The following is a 17292-nucleotide window of genomic DNA, read 5'->3' on the forward strand; positions in this document are numbered from 1 at the left end:
CAGCCAGGATGGAGCGCTTAGTGTTTTTAGTCCACAAGCAAGTGTTTGTATCTATCCATTCCTTCTTTCAGCCTGTATTTTCAAAATTTGATCTGCAAATCCTCTTGTCTTGACTCGAATAACTCGCAACTGAGACAACCCCAAAGAGAAGCACTTGTGAGTATGTGCATCACTAGTGTCTCCATTTGAGGTCATCTAAATGTGCAAACAAACAAATGTTTCTTCTCATACTGTCTGTTAAATGCGTCCTTCATCACCAACAACCATAAATGCGGCTTTCCCCAAAAATAAACCAGCTATTAACTTAAAGAGTCAAGCCCTTATTTAAGTTAGGCGTGTGACTTCCATCAAAACACCAGTCTTGGTTATCCTCAAGATTAATTTTCATTTGTCCTCATATATCTTTTATAAAGAAAGGCCGTCGTTCATTGGTCTGCAAAATTACCCCAACAAGTAGCACTTACTTCATGCAACAATAAAGTCAATGCTCTTATTAGGGTCATAATGATGACTTCATGACATGATGTCAAAGCAGAATCCTGGACAGAATGCAGGAACTTCTTGGATCTTTTCGAAAGAATATCTTCAAGGATTGTTGGGATTTCATACACATACAACCAGCCAGGATGGAGCGCATAGTGTTTTTAGTCCACAAGCAAGTGTTTGTATCTATCCATTCCTTCTTTCAGCCTGTATTGTCAAAATTTAATCTGCAAATCATCTTGTCTTGATTGGAATAACTCGCAAATGAGACAACCCCAAAGAGAAGCACTTGTGAGTTTGTGCATCACTAGTGTCTCCATTTGAGGTTATCTAAATGTGCCAACAAACAAATGTTTCTTCTCATACGGGCTGTTAAATGCGTCCTTCATCACCAACAACCATAAGTGCGGCTTTCCCCCCCAAAAAAACAGCTATTAACTTAAAGAGACAAGCCCTTATTTAAGTTAGGAGTGGGACTTCCATCAAAACACCAGTCTTGGTTATCCTCAAGATTAATTTTCATTTGTCCTCATATATCTTTGATAAGGCTTTCGCTTCATTGGTCTGCAAAATTACCCCAACAAGTAGCACTTACTGCAATAGCACCTCAAGTCAGTGCTAACATTAGGGTCATTTTGGTTACAACTTTACTCATTTAGCCAGTTCCACGGAACATGTACATTGATACTGCTTAGGTTTGTCTGTGTGCCGAAGAACTCACAACCAAGACGACCCCAAAGAGAAGCACTTTTGAATTTGACAATCATTGGTACTTTGATTTGCGGTTATCTGAGTGTGAGTTGTTTACACAGTATTCAATATTACAAAAGTTAAATTACAGCTCAGTCCGGTAAAGTGCCGAGTCAATGCTAAATTTGGATGGGTATACCTTTGCAATTATCTACCTTCTTTCCTCCTGTCGATCACTTCAGTCTTGTGGCGAATCCTTCCTTCGTATCCTGCGATTTCCCGTGCCAGCAATGTAAACTGTGAGTCCGGCACCAACTGTGCTTCTTATAATGCAGACTTACAGCCCTTTCACTGTACTCCTCCACCTCCTTCTTCTGGAAGTTTCAACGATCTTGACGATGGCCGCCAAAGCATCACACTCGCTTCTGATGAAACGACTGTCGTCACTGCTCATTCTCACCAGACTTTTCACTTACTCTGAATGCCACATTTGTATGCAAAGAGTTTGCTCAAACACGTTACCACCTGGTGGCTGCCGATGACAACTGAATCAAGAGAGCTGGAAAGGAGTGCATTGATGAAGAATTAGACCAGTGTGTTGACACCAAGATACCTTTCTGCCAAAGACCCCTCATATACTCCTGGAACGTAATGGGATATGGTGAACCTTATTTAATGGGAACAGATTGAAAAAGAATCAATCGGAACTGACTGGAGCAGTTGAGAAGCATCATATCAATATGGGAACCAATGATTTCAGCAGTCAGCAAAAACATCCCAATGAAAAGCAGATCTGTCATTCAGACGTTAAGTGCGTGTCTCTGTCAAGGAAGTATCACCGATACATTTGAAGGCTCAACAAAGTCTGTACAGAAGAGCTGGGGATTCTCCTCCTTTGAGGACAAAGTCACTCATGAGACAACCCCAAAGAGAAGCACTTGTGAACACAAAAATCAGCAGTGTCTCCATTTGAGGTGATCTAAATGTTGACCGTCATGTTTGCTCTCTCACCTCGTGTGAAATTTCGTCAGGCAAAACCACCCCAACAAGTAGCACTTACTTAATGCAACAATAAAGTCAATGCTCTTATTAGGGTCATAATGATGACTTCATGACATGATGTCAAAGCAGACTCCTGGACAGAATGCACGAACATGTTGGATCTTTTCTTAACAATATCTTCAAGGATGGTTCGGATTTCATACATACACAACCAGCCAGGATGGAGCGCTTTGTGTTTTGAGTACACAAGCAAGTGTTTGTATCCGTCCATTCCTTCTTTCAGCCGATTATTGTCAAAATTTCATCTGCAAATTGACTTGTCTTGACTCGAATAACTCGCAACTTGAGACAACCCCAAAGAGAAGCACTTGTGAGTGTCTGAATCAATAGTGTTTCCATTTGAGGTCATCTAAATGTGCCCAAAAACAAATATTTCTGCAACAATAAAGTCAATGTTCTTCTTAGGTTCATAATGATGACTTCATGATCTCAAAGCAGAATCCTGGACGGAATGGGAGAACATGTTGGATCCTTTCTCATGTCAGTAAAATGTGTCCTCCACAGCCATCTCCAGCAACAACCACTTACTGACTTAAAGAGTCAAGTCCTTATTTAAGTTAGGGGTGGGACTTCCATCAAATAACTAGTCTGGGTTATCCTAAAGATTAATTTTCATTTGTCCTCATATATCTTTGATTAGGCTTTCGCTTCATTGGTCTGCAAAATTACCCCAACAAGTAGCACTTACTGCAATCGCACCCCAAGTCAGTGCTAACTTTACTCATTTAGCCAGTTCCACTGAACATGTGCATTGACACTGCTTAGGTTTGTCTTCGTGCCGAAGAACTCACAACCAAGACGACCCCAAAGAGAAGCACTTTTTAAGTCGACAATCATTAGATCTTTGATCTGGGGTTTCCCGATCGTGAGTTAAGTAATACCAACGTTAACGCAAGATAAAATAGAAAAAAGCAGATAACTGGAAAATGTCTCCGAATTTATTTTGTGCCTATTGTCAATTAGAACTGCCCCAACTAGAAGCACTTACTGATTTTAAACAGTCAAGTCGATGCAACTGTTAGGGTAATTCCAAAATCCGTGAAAAAAAAGACACACAGATCTTTATCAGCCTAGAAACCTCTTATGGATATTGGAACCCATGGTTTCAGCAGTCAGCAGAAATATCCACAAAGAAAAACACTGATGTCATTCAGAAATCAAGTGAGTGCCTCTCTATGAGCTCTATTTCTCCGTTCGTTAAATGGCCAGCTAAATCCATCCAGTGGGGTTCCAGGGTCTCCTCATTTGAAAAAAAAGGCACTCATGATACAACCCCAAAGAGAAGCACTTGTGAACACAAAACTCAGCAGTGTCTCTAATGTTGACCGGCATGTTTGCTCTCTCACCTCGTGTGAAATTTCGTCAGGCAAAACCACCCCAACAAGTAGCACTTACTTAAAGCAACAATAAAGTCAATGCTCTTATTAGGGTCATAATGATGACTTCATGACATGATGTCAAAGCAGAATCCTGGACAGAATGCAGGAACTTCTTGGATCTTTTCGAAAGAATATCTTCAAGGATTGTTGGAATTTCATACACATACAACCAGCCAGGATGGAGCGCTTAGTGTTTTTAGTCCACAAGCAAGTGTTTGTATCTATCCATTCCTTCTTTCAGCCTGTATTTTCACAATTTGATCTGCAAATCCTCTTGTCTTGATTCGAATAACTCGCAACTGAGACAACCCCAAAGAGAAGCACTTGTGAGTATGTGCATCACTAGTGTCTCCATTTGAGGTCATCTAAATGTGCAAACAAACAAATGTTTCTTCTCATACTGTCTGTTAAATGCGTCCTTCATCACCAACAACCATAAATGCGGCTTTCCCCAAAAATAAACCAGCTATTAACTTGAAGAGTAAAGCCCTTATTTAAGTTAGGCGTGTGACTTCCATCAAAACACCAGTCTTGGTTATCCTCAAGATTAATTTTCATTTGTCCTCATATATCTTTGATAAGGCTTTCGCTTCATTGGTCTGCAAAATTACCCCAACAAGTAGCACTTACTGCAATAGCACCTCAAGTCAGTGCTAACATTAGGGTCATTTTGGTTACAACTTTACTCATTTAGCCAGTTCCACGGAACATGTACATTGATACTGCTTAGGTTTGTCTCTGTGCCGAAGAACTCACAACCAAGACGACCCCAAAGAGAAGCACTTTTGAATTTGACAATCATTGGTACTTTGATTTGAGGTTATCTGAGTGTGAGTTGTTTACACAGTATTCAATATTACAAAAGCTAAATTCCAACTCAGTCCGGTAAAGTGCCAAGTCAATGCTAAATTTGGATGGGTATACCTTTGCAATTATCTACCTTCTTTCCTCCTGTCGATCACTTCAGTCTTGTGGCGAATCCTTCCTTCGTATCCTGCGATTTCCCGTGCCAGCAATGTAAACTGTGAGTCCGGCACCAACTGTGCTTCTTATAATGCAGACTTACAGCCCTTTCACTGTACTCCTCCACCTCCTTCTTCTGGAAGTTTCAACGATCTTGACGATGGCCGCCAAAGCATCACACTCGCTTCTGATGAAACGACTGTCGTCACTGCTCATTCTCACCAGACTTTTCACTTACTCTGAATGCCACATTTGTATGCAAAGAGTTTGCTCAAACACGTTACCACCTGGTGGCTGCCGATGACAACTGAATCAAGAGAGCTGGAAAGGAGTGCATTGATGAAGAATTAGACCAGTGTGTTGACACCAAGATACCTTTCTGCCAAAGACCCCTCATATACTCCTGGAACGTAATGGGATATGGTGAACCTTATTTAATGGGAACAGATTGAAAAAGAATCAATCGGAACTGACTGGAGCAGTTGAGAAGCATCATATCAATATGGGAACCAATGATTTCAGCAGTCAGCAAAAACATCCCAATGAAAAGCAGATCTGTCATTCAGACGTTAAGTGCGTGTCTCTGTCAAGGAAGTATCACCGATACATTTGAAGGCTCAACAAAGTCTGTACAGAAGAGCTGGGGATTCTCCTCCTTTGAGGACAAAGTCACTCATGAGACAACCCCAAAGAGAAGCACTTGTGAACACAAAAATCAGCAGTGTCTCCATTTGAGGTGATCTAAATGTTGACCGTCATGTTTGCTCTCTCACCTCGTGTGAAATTTCGTCAGGCAAAACCACCCCAACAAGTAGCACTTACTTAATGCAACAATAAAGTCAATGCTCTTATTAGGGTCATAATGATGACTTCATGACATGATGTCAAAGCAGACTCCTGGACAGAATGCACGAACATGTTGGATCTTTTCTTAACAATATCTTCAAGGATGGTTCGGATTTCATACATACACAACCAGCCAGGATGGAGCGCTTTGTGTTTTGAGTACACAAGCAAGTGTTTGTATCCGTCCATTCCTTCTTTCAGCCGATTATTGTCAAAATTTCATCTGCAAATTGACTTGTCTTGACTCGAATAACTCGCAACTTGAGACAACCCCAAAGAGAAGCACTTGTGAGTGTCTGAATCAATAGTGTTTCCATTTGAGGTCATCTAAATGTGCCCAAAAACAAATATTTCTGCAACAATAAAGTCAATGTTCTTCTTAGGTTCATAATGATGACTTCATGATCTCAAAGCAGAATCCTGGACGGAATGGGAGAACATGTTGGATCCTTTCTCATGTCAGTAAAATGTGTCCTCCACAGCCATCTCCAGCAACAACCACTTACTGACTTAAAGAGTCAAGTCCTTATTTAAGTTAGGGGTGGGACTTCCATCAAATAACTAGTCTGGGTTATCCTAAAGATTAATTTTCATTTGTCCTCATATATCTTTGATTAGGCTTTCGCTTCATTGGTCTGCAAAATTACCCCAACAAGTAGCACTTACTGCAATCGCACCCCAAGTCAGTGCTAACTTTACTCATTTAGCCAGTTCCACTGAACATGTGCATTGACACTGCTTAGGTTTGTCTTCGTGCCGAAGAACTCACAACCAAGACGACCCCAAAGAGAAGCACTTTTTAAGTCGACAATCATTAGATCTTTGATCTGGGGTTTCCCGATCGTGAGTTAAGTAATACCAACGTTAACGCAAGATAAAATAGAAAAAAGCAGATAACTGGAAAATGTCTCCGAATTTATTTTGTGCCTATTGTCAATTAGAACTGCCCCAACTAGAAGCACTTACTGATTTTAAACAGTCAAGTCGATGCAACTGTTAGGGTAATTCCAAAATCCGTGAAAAAAAAGACACACAGATCTTTATCAGCCTAGAAACCTCTTATGGATATTGGAACCCATGGTTTCAGCAGTCAGCAGAAATATCCACAAAGAAAAACACTGATGTCATTCAGAAATCAAGTGAGTGCCTCTCTATGAGCTCTATTTCTCCGTTCGTTAAATGGCCAGCTAAATCCATCCAGTGGGGTTCCAGGGTCTCCTCATTTGAAAAAAAAGGCACTCATGATACAACCCCAAAGAGAAGCACTTGTGAACACAAAACTCAGCAGTGTCTCTAATGTTGACCGGCATGTTTGCTCTCTCACCTCGTGTGAAATTTCGTCAGGCAAAACCACCCCAACAAGTAGCACTTACTTAAAGCAACAATAAAGTCAATGCTCTTATTAGGGTCATAATGATGACTTCATGACATGATGTCAAAGCAGAATCCTGGACAGAATGCAGGAACTTCTTGGATCTTTTCGAAAGAATATCTTCAAGGATTGTTGGGATTTCATACACATACAACCAGCCAGGATGGAGCGCTTAGTGTTTTTAGTCCACACGCAAGTGTTTGTATCTATCCCTTCCTTCTTTCAGCCTGTATTGTCAAAATTTGATCTGCAAATCGTCTTGTCTTGATTGGAATAACTCGCAACTGAGACAACCCCGAAGAGAAGCACTTGTGAGTATGTGCATCACTAGTGTTTCCATTTGAGGTCATCTAAATGTGCAAACAAACAAATGTTTCTTCTCATACGGTCTTTTAAATGCGTCCTTCATCACCAACAACCATAAATGCGGCTTTCCCCAAAAATAAACCAGCTATTAACTTGAAGAGTAAAGCCCTTATTTAAGTTAGGCGTGTGACTTCCATCAAAACACCAGTCTTGGTTATCCTCAAGATTAATTTTCATTTGTCCTCATAGATCTTTGATAAGGCTTTCGCTTCATTGGTCTGCAAAATTACCCCAACAAGTAGCACTTACTGCAATAGCACCTCAAGTCAGTGCTAACATTAGGGTCATTTTGGTTACAACTTTACTCATTTAGCCAGTTCCACGGAACATGTACATTGATACTGCTTAGGTTTGTCTGTGTGCCGAAGAACTCACAACCAAGACGACCCCAAAGAGAAGCACTTTTGAATTTGACAATCATTGGTACTTTGATTTGAGGTTATCTGAGTGTGAGTTGTTTACACAGTATTCAATATTAAAAAAGCTAAATTCCAACTCAGTCCGGTAAAGTGCCAAGTCAATGCTAAATTTGGATGGGTATACCTTTGCAATTATCTACCTTCTTTCCTCCTGTCGATCACTTCAGTCTTGTGGCGAATCCTTCCTTCGTATCCTGCGATTTCCCGTGCCAGCAATGGAAACTGTGAGTCCGTCACCAACTGTGCTTCTTATAATGCAGACTAACAGCCCTTTCACTGTACCCCTCCACCTCCTTCTTCTGGAAGTTTCAACGATCTTGACGATTGCCGCCAAAGCATCACACTCGCTTCTGATGAAACGACTGTCGTCACTGCTCATTCTCACCAGACTTTTCACTTACTTTGAATGCCACATTTGTATGCAAAGACTTTGCTCAAACACGTTACCACCTGGTGGCTGCCGATGACAACTGAATCAAGAGAGCTGGAAAGGAGTTAATTGATGAAGAATTAGACCAGTGTGTTGACACCAAGATACCTTTCTGCCAAAGACCCCTCATATTCTCCTGGAACGTAATGGGATATGGTGAACCTTATTTAATGGGAACAGATTGAAAAAGAATCAATCGGAACTGACTGGAGCAGTTGAGAAGCATCATATCAATATGGGAACCAATGATTTCAGCAGTCAGCAAAAACATCCCAATGAAAAGCAGATCTGTCATTCAGACGTTAAGTGCGTGTCTCTGTCAAGGAAGTATCACCGATACATTTGAAGGCTCAACAAAGTCTGTACAGAAGAGCTGGGGATTCTCCTCCTTTGAGGACAAAGTCACTCATGAGACAACCCCAAAGAGAAGCACTTGTGAACACAAAAATCAGCAGTGTCTCCATTTGAGGTGATCTAAATGTTGACCGTCATGTTTGCTCTCTCACCTCGTGTGAAATTTCGTCAGGCAAAACCACCCCAACAAGTAGCACTTACTTAAAGCAACAATAAAGTCAATGCTCTTATTAGGGTCATAATGATGACTTCATGACATGATGTCAAAGCAGAATCCTGGACAGAATGCAGGAACTTCTTGGATCTTTTCGAAAGAATATCTTCAAGGATTGTTGGGATTTCATACACATACAACCAGCCAGGATGGAGCGCTTTGTGTTTTTAGTCCAGAAGCAAGTGTTTGTATCCGTCCATTCCTTCTTTCAGCCTGTATTGTCAAAATTTGATCTGCAAATCGTCTTGTCTTGACTCGAATAACTCGCAACTTGAGACAACCCCAAAGAGAAGCACTTGTGAGTGTCTGAATCACTAGTGTTTCCATTTGAGGTCATCTAAATGTGCCCAAAAACAAATATTTCTGTAACAATAAAGTCAATGCTCTTCTTAGGTTCATAATGATGACTTCATGATCTCAAAGCAGAATCCTGGACGGAATGGGAGAACATGTTGGATCTTTTCTCATGTCAGTAAAATGTGTCCTCCACAGCCATCTCCAGCAACAACCACTTACTGACTTCAAGAGTCAAGTCCTTATTTAAATTAGGGGTGGGACTTCCATCAAATAACTAGTCTTGGTTATCCTCAAGATTAATTTTTATTTGTCCTCATATATCTTTGATAAGGCTTTCGCTTCATTGGTCTGCAAAATTACCCCAACAAGAAGCACTTACTGCAATCGCACCTCAAGTCAGTGCTAACATTAGGGTCATTTTGGTTACAACTTTACTCATTTAGCCAGTTCCACGGAACATGTGCATTGACACTGCTTAGGTTTGGCTTCGTGCCGAAGAACTCACAACCAAGACGACCCCAAAGAGAAGCACTTTTTAAGTCGACAATCATTAGATCTTTGATCTGGGGTTTTCCGATCGTGAGTTAAGTAATACCAACGTTAACGCAAGATAAAATAGAAAAAAGCAGATAACTGGAAAATGTCTCCGAATTTATTTTGTGCCTATTGTCAATCGGAACTGCCCCAACTAGAAGCACTTACTGATTTTAAACAGTCAAGTCGATGCAACTGTTAGGGTAATTCCAAAATCCGTGAAAAAAAAGACACACAGATCTTTATCAGCCTAGAAACCTCTTATGGATATTGGAACCCATGGTTTCAGCAGTCAGCAGAAATATCCACAAAGAAAAACACTGATGTCATTCAGAAATCAAGTGAGTGCCTCTCTATGAGCTCTATTTCTCGGTTCATTAAATGGCCAGCTAAATCCATCCAGTGGGGTTTCAGGGTCTCCTCATTTGAAAAAAAAAGGCACTCATGATACAACCCCAAAGAGAAGCACTTGTGAACACAAAACTCAGCAGTGTCTCTCATGTTGACCGGCATGTTTGCTCTCTCACCTCGTGTGAAATTTCGTCAGGCAAAACCACCCCAACAAGTAGCACTTACTTAAAGCAACAATAAAGTCAATGCTCTTATTAGGGTCATAATGATGACTTCATGACATGATGTCAAAGCAGAATCCTGGACAGAATGCAGGAACTTCTTGGATCTTTTCGAAAGAATATCTTCAAGGATTGTTGGGATTTCATACACATACAACCAGCCAGGATGGAGCGCATAGTGTTTTTAGTCCACAAGCAAGTGTTTGTATCTATCCATTCCTTCTTTCAGCCTGTATTGTCAAAATTTAATCTGCAAATCATCTTGTCTTGATTGGAATAACTCGCAACTGAGACAACCCCAAAGAGAAGCACTTGTGAGTTTGTGCATCACTAGTGTTTCCATTTGAGGTCATCTAAATGTGCCCAAAAACAAATATTTCTGTAACAATAAAGTCAATGCTCTTCTTAGGTTCATAATGATGACTTCATGATCTCAAAGCAGAATCCTGGACGGAATGGGAGAACATGTTGGATCTTTTCTCATGTCAGTAAAATGTGTCCTCCACAGCCATCTCCAGCAACAACCACTTACTGACTTCAAGAGTCAAGTCCTTATTTAAATTAGGGGTGGGACTTCCATCAAATAACTAGTCTTGGTTATCCTCAAGATTAATTTTTATTTGTCCTCATATATCTTTGATAAGGCTTTCGCTTCATTGGTCTGCAAAATTACCCCAACAAGAAGCACTTACTGCAATCGCACCTCAAGTCAGTGCTAACATTAGGGTCATTTTGGTTACAACTTTACTCATTTAGCCAGTTCCACGGAACATGTGCATTGACACTGCTTAGGTTTGGCTTCGTGCCGAAGAACTCACAACCAAGACGACCCCAAAGAGAAGCACTTTTTAAGTCGACAATCATTAGATCTTTGATCTGGGGTTTTCCGATCGTGAGTTAAGTAATACCAACGTTAACGCAAGATAAAATAGAAAAAAGCAGATAACTGGAAAATGTCTCCGAATTTATTTTGTGCCTATTGTCAATCGGAACTGCCCCAACTAGAAGCACTTACTGATTTTAAACAGTCAAGTCGATGCAACTGTTAGGGTAATTCCAAAATCCGTGAAAAAAAAGACACACAGATCTTTATCAGCCTAGAAACCTCTTATGGATATTGGAACCCATGGTTTCAGCAGTCAGCAGAAATATCCACAAAGAAAAACACTGATGTCATTCAGAAATCAAGTGAGTGCCTCTCTATGAGCTCTATTTCTCGGTTCATTAAATGGCCAGCTAAATCCATCCAGTGGGGTTTCAGGGTCTCCTCATTTGAAAAAAAAAGGCACTCATGATACAACCCCAAAGAGAAGCACTTGTGAACACAAAACTCAGCAGTGTCTCTCATGTTGACCGGCATGTTTGCTCTCTCACCTCGTGTGAAATTTCGTCAGGCAAAACCACCCCAACAAGTAGCACTTACTTAAAGCAACAATAAAGTCAATGCTCTTATTAGGGTCATAATGATGACTTCATGACATGATGTCAAAGCAGAATCCTGGACAGAATGCAGGAACTTCTTGGATCTTTTCGAAAGAATATCTTCAAGGATTGTTGGGATTTCATACACATACAACCAGCCAGGATGGAGCGCTTTGTGTTTTTAGTCCAGAAGCAAGTGTTTGTATCCGTCCATTCCTTCTTTCAGCCTGTATTGTCAAAATTTGATCTGCAAATCGTCTTGTCTTGACTCGAATAACTCGCAACTTGAGACAACCCCAAAGAGAAGCACTTGTGAGTGTCTGAATCACTAGTGTTTCCATTTGAGGTCATCTAAATGTGCCCAAAAACAAATATTTCTGTAACAATAAAGTCAATGCTCTTCTTAGGTTCATAATGATGACTTCATGATCTCAAAGCAGAATCCTGGACGGAATGGGAGAACATGTTGGATCTTTTCTCATGTCAGTAAAATGTGTCCTCCACAGCCATCTCCAGCAACAACCACTTACTGACTTCAAGAGTCAAGTCCTTATTTAAATTAGGGGTGGGACTTCCATCAAATAACTAGTCTTGGTTATCCTCAAGATTAATTTTTATTTGTCCTCATATATCTTTGATAAGGCTTTCGCTTCATTGGTCTGCAAAATTACCCCAACAAGAAGCACTTACTGCAATCGCACCTCAAGTCAGTGCTAACATTAGGGTCATTTTGGTTACAACTTTACTCATTTAGCCAGTTCCACGGAACATGTGCATTGACACTGCTTAGGTTTGGCTTCGTGCCGAAGAACTCACAACCAAGACGACCCCAAAGAGAAGCACTTTTTAAGTCGACAATCATTAGATCTTTGATCTGGGGTTTTCCGATCGTGAGTTAAGTAATACCAACGTTAACGCAAGATAAAATAGAAAAAAGCAGATAACTGGAAAATGTCTCCGAATTTATTTTGTGCCTATTGTCAATCGGAACTGCCCCAACTAGAAGCACTTACTGATTTTAAACAGTCAAGTCGATGCAACTGTTAGGGTAATTCCAAAATCCGTGAAAAAAAAGACACACAGATCTTTATCAGCCTAGAAACCTCTTATGGATATTGGAACCCATGGTTTCAGCAGTCAGCAGAAATATCCACAAAGAAAAACACTGATGTCATTCAGAAATCAAGTGAGTGCCTCTCTATGAGCTCTATTTCTCGGTTCATTAAATGGCCAGCTAAATCCATCCAGTGGGGTTTCAGGGTCTCCTCATTTGAAAAAAAAAGGCACTCATGATACAACCCCAAAGAGAAGCACTTGTGAACACAAAACTCAGCAGTGTCTCTCATGTTGACCGGCATGTTTGCTCTCTCACCTCGTGTGAAATTTCGTCAGGCAAAACCACCCCAACAAGTAGCACTTACTTAAAGCAACAATAAAGTCAATGCTCTTATTAGGGTCATAATGATGACTTCATGACATGATGTCAAAGCAGAATCCTGGACAGAATGCAGGAACTTCTTGGATCTTTTCGAAAGAATATCTTCAAGGATTGTTGGGATTTCATACACATACAACCAGCCAGGATGGAGCGCATAGTGTTTTTAGTCCACAAGCAAGTGTTTGTATCTATCCATTCCTTCTTTCAGCCTGTATTGTCAAAATTTAATCTGCAAATCATCTTGTCTTGATTGGAATAACTCGCAACTGAGACAACCCCAAAGAGAAGCACTTGTGAGTTTGTGCATCACTAGTGTCTCCATTTGAGGTTATCTAAATGTGCCAACAAACAAATGTTTCTTCTCATACGGGCTGTTAAATGCGTCCTTCATCACCAACAACCATAAGTGCGGCTTTCCCCCCCAAAAAAACAGCTATTAACTTAAAGAGACAAGCCCTTATTTAAGTTAGGAGTGGGACTTCCATCAAAACACCAGTCTTGGTTATCCTCAAGATTAATTTTCATTTGTCCTCATATATCTTTGATAAGGCTTTCGCTTCATTGGTCTGCAAAATTACCCCAACAAGTAGCACTTACTGCAATAGCACCTCAAGTCAGTGCTAACATTAGGGTCATTTTGGTTACAACTTTACTCATTTAGCCAGTTCCACGGAACATGTACATTGATACTGCTTAGGTTTGTCTGTGTGCCGAAGAACTCACAACCAAGACGACCCCAAAGAGAAGCACTTTTGAATTTGACAATCATTGGTACTTTGATTTGCGGTTATCTGAGGGTGAGTTGTTTACACAGTATTCAATATTACAAAAGTTAAATTACAGCTCAGTCCGGTAAAGTGCCAAGTCAATGCTAAATTTGGATGGGTATACCTTTGCAATTATCTACCTTCTTTCCTCCTGTCGATCACTTCAGTCTTGTGGCGAATCCTTCCTTCGTATCCTGCGATTTCCCGTGCCAGCAATGTAAACTGTGAGTCCGGCACCAACTGTGCTTCTTATAATGCAGACTTACAGCCCTTTCACTGTACTCCTCCACCTCCTTCTTCTGGAAGTTTCAACGATCTTGACGATGGCCGCCAAAGCATCACACTCGCTTCTGATGAAACGACTGTCGTCACTGCTCATTCTCACCAGACTTTTCACTTACTCTGAATGCCACATTTGTATGCAAAGAGTTTGCTCAAACACGTTACCACCTGGTGGCTGCCGATGACAACTGAATCAAGAGAGCTGGAAAGGAGTGCATTGATGAAGAATTAGACCAGTGTGTTGACACCAAGATACCTTTCTGCCAAAGACCCCTCATATACTCCTGGAACGTAATGGGATATGGTGAACCTTATTTAATGGGAACAGATTGAAAAAGAATCAATCGGAACTGACTGGAGCAGTTGAGAAGCATCATATCAATATGGGAACCAATGATTTCAGCAGTCAGCAAAAACATCCCAATGAAAAGCAGATCTGTCATTCAGACGTTAAGTGCGTGTCTCTGTCAAGGAAGTATCACCGATACATTTGAAGGCTCAACAAAGTCTGTACAGAAGAGCTGGGGATTCTCCTCCTTTGAGGACAAAGTCACTCATGAGACAACCCCAAAGAGAAGCACTTGTGAACACAAAAATCAGCAGTGTCTCCATTTGAGGTGATCTAAATGTTGACCGTCATGTTTGCTCTCTCACCTCGTGTGAAATTTCGTCAGGCAAAACCACCCCAACAAGTAGCACTTACTTAATGCAACAATAAAGTCAATGCTCTTATTAGGGTCATAATGATGACTTCATGACATGATGTCAAAGCAGACTCCTGGACAGAATGCACGAACATGTTGGATCTTTTCTTAACAATATCTTCAAGGATGGTTCGGATTTCATACATACACAACCAGCCAGGATGGAGCGCTTTGTGTTTTGAGTACACAAGCAAGTGTTTGTATCCGTCCATTCCTTCTTTCAGCCGATTATTGTCAAAATTTCATCTGCAAATTGACTTGTCTTGACTCGAATAACTCGCAACTTGAGACAACCCCAAAGAGAAGCACTTGTGAGTGTCTGAATCAATAGTGTTTCCATTTGAGGTCATCTAAATGTGCCCAAAAACAAATATTTCTGCAACAATAAAGTCAATGTTCTTCTTAGGTTCATAATGATGACTTCATGATCTCAAAGCAGAATCCTGGACGGAATGGGAGAACATGTTGGATCCTTTCTCATGTCAGTAAAATGTGTCCTCCACAGCCATCTCCAGCAACAACCACTTACTGACTTAAAGAGTCAAGTCCTTATTTAAGTTAGGGGTGGGACTTCCATCAAATAACTAGTCTGGGTTATCCTAAAGATTAATTTTCATTTGTCCTCATATATCTTTGATTAGGCTTTCGCTTCATTGGTCTGCAAAATTACCCCAACAAGTAGCACTTACTGCAATCGCACCCCAAGTCAGTGCTAACTTTACTCATTTAGCCAGTTCCACTGAACATGTGCATTGACACTGCTTAGGTTTGTCTTCGTGCCGAAGAACTCACAACCAAGACGACCCCAAAGAGAAGCACTTTTTAAGTCGACAATCATTAGATCTTTGATCTGGGGTTTTCCGATCGTGAGTTAAGTAATACCAACGTTAACGCAAGATAAAATAGAAAAAAGCAGATAACTGGAAAATGTCTCCGAATTTATTTTGTGCCTATTGTCAATCGGAACTGCCCCAACTAGAAGCACTTACTGATTTTAAACAGTCAAGTCGATGCAACTGTTAGGGTAATTCCAAAATCCGTGAAAAAAAAGACACACAGATCTTTATCAGCCTAGAAACCTCTTATGGATATTGGAACCCATGGTTTCAGCAGTCAGCAGAAATATCCACAAAGAAAAACACTGATGTCATTCAGAAATCAAGTGAGTGCCTCTCTATGAGCTCTATTTCTCGGTTCATTAAATGGCCAGCTAAATCCATCCAGTGGGGTTTCAGGGTCTCCTCATTTGAAAAAAAAAGGCACTCATGATACAACCCCAAAGAGAAGCACTTGTGAACACAAAACTCAGCAGTGTCTCTCATGTTGACCGGCATGTTTGCTCTCTCACCTCGTGTGAAATTTCGTCAGGCAAAACCACCCCAACAAGTAGCACTTACTTAAAGCAACAATAAAGTCAATGCTCTTATTAGGGTCATAATGATGACTTCATGACATGATGTCAAAGCAGAATCCTGGACAGAATGCAGGAACTTCTTGGATCTTTTCGAAAGAATATCTTCAAGGATTGTTGGGATTTCATACACATACAACCAGCCAGGATGGAGCGCATAGTGTTTTTAGTCCACAAGCAAGTGTTTGTATCTATCCATTCCTTCTTTCAGCCTGTATTGTCAAAATTTAATCTGCAAATCATCTTGTCTTGATTGGAATAACTCGCAACTGAGACAACCCCAAAGAGAAGCACTTGTGAGTTTGTGCATCACTAGTGTCTCCATTTGAGGTTATCTAAATGTGCCAACAAACAAATGTTTCTTCTCATACGGGCTGTTAAATGCGTCCTTCATCACCAACAACCATAAGTGCGGCTTTCCCCCCAAAAAAAACAGCTATTAACTTAAAGAGACAAGCCCTTATTTAAGTTAGGAGTGGGACTTCCATCAAAACACCAGTCTTGGTTATCCTCAAGATTAATTTTCATTTGTCCTCATATATCTTTGATAAGGCTTTCGCTTCATTGGTCTGCAAAATTACCCCAACAAGTAGCACTTACTGCAATAGCACCTCAAGTCAGTGCTAACATTAGGGTCATTTTGGTTACAACTTTACTCATTTAGCCAGTTCCACGGAACATGTACATTGATACTGCTTAGGTTTGTCTGTGTGCCGAAGAACTCACAACCAAGACGACCCCAAAGAGAAGCACTTTTGAATTTGACAATCATTGGTACTTTGATTTGCGGTTATCTGAGTGTGAGTTGTTTACACAGTATTCAATATTACAAAAGTTAAATTACAGCTCAGTCCGGTAAAGTGCCGAGTCAATGCTAAATTTGGATGGGTATACCTTTGCAATTATCTACCTTCTTTCCTCCTGTCGATCACTTCAGTCTTGTGGCGAATCCTTCCTTCGTATCCTGCGATTTCCCGTGCCAGCAATGTAAACTGTGAGTCCGGCACCAACTGTGCTTCTTATAATGCAGACTTACAGCCCTTTCACTGTACTCCTCCACCTCCTTCTTCTGGAAGTTTCAACGATCTTGACGATGGCCGCCAAAGCATCACACTCGCTTCTGATGAAACGACTGTCGTCACTGCTCATTCTCACCAGACTTTTCACTTACTCTGAATGCCACATTTGTATGCAAAGAGTTTGCTCAAACACGTTACCACCTGGTGGCTGCCGATGACAACTGAATCAAGAGAGCTGGAAAGGAGTGCATTGATGAAGAATTAGACC

The sequence above is a fragment of the Aulostomus chinensis genome, chromosome 9 (assembly GCF_037954235.1).
Source record: "Aulostomus chinensis isolate RoL2024-O1b breed Wild chromosome 9, RoL_Achi_v1.0, whole genome shotgun sequence".
Classification (NCBI taxonomy): Eukaryota; Metazoa; Chordata; class Actinopteri; order Syngnathiformes; family Aulostomidae; genus Aulostomus; species Aulostomus chinensis.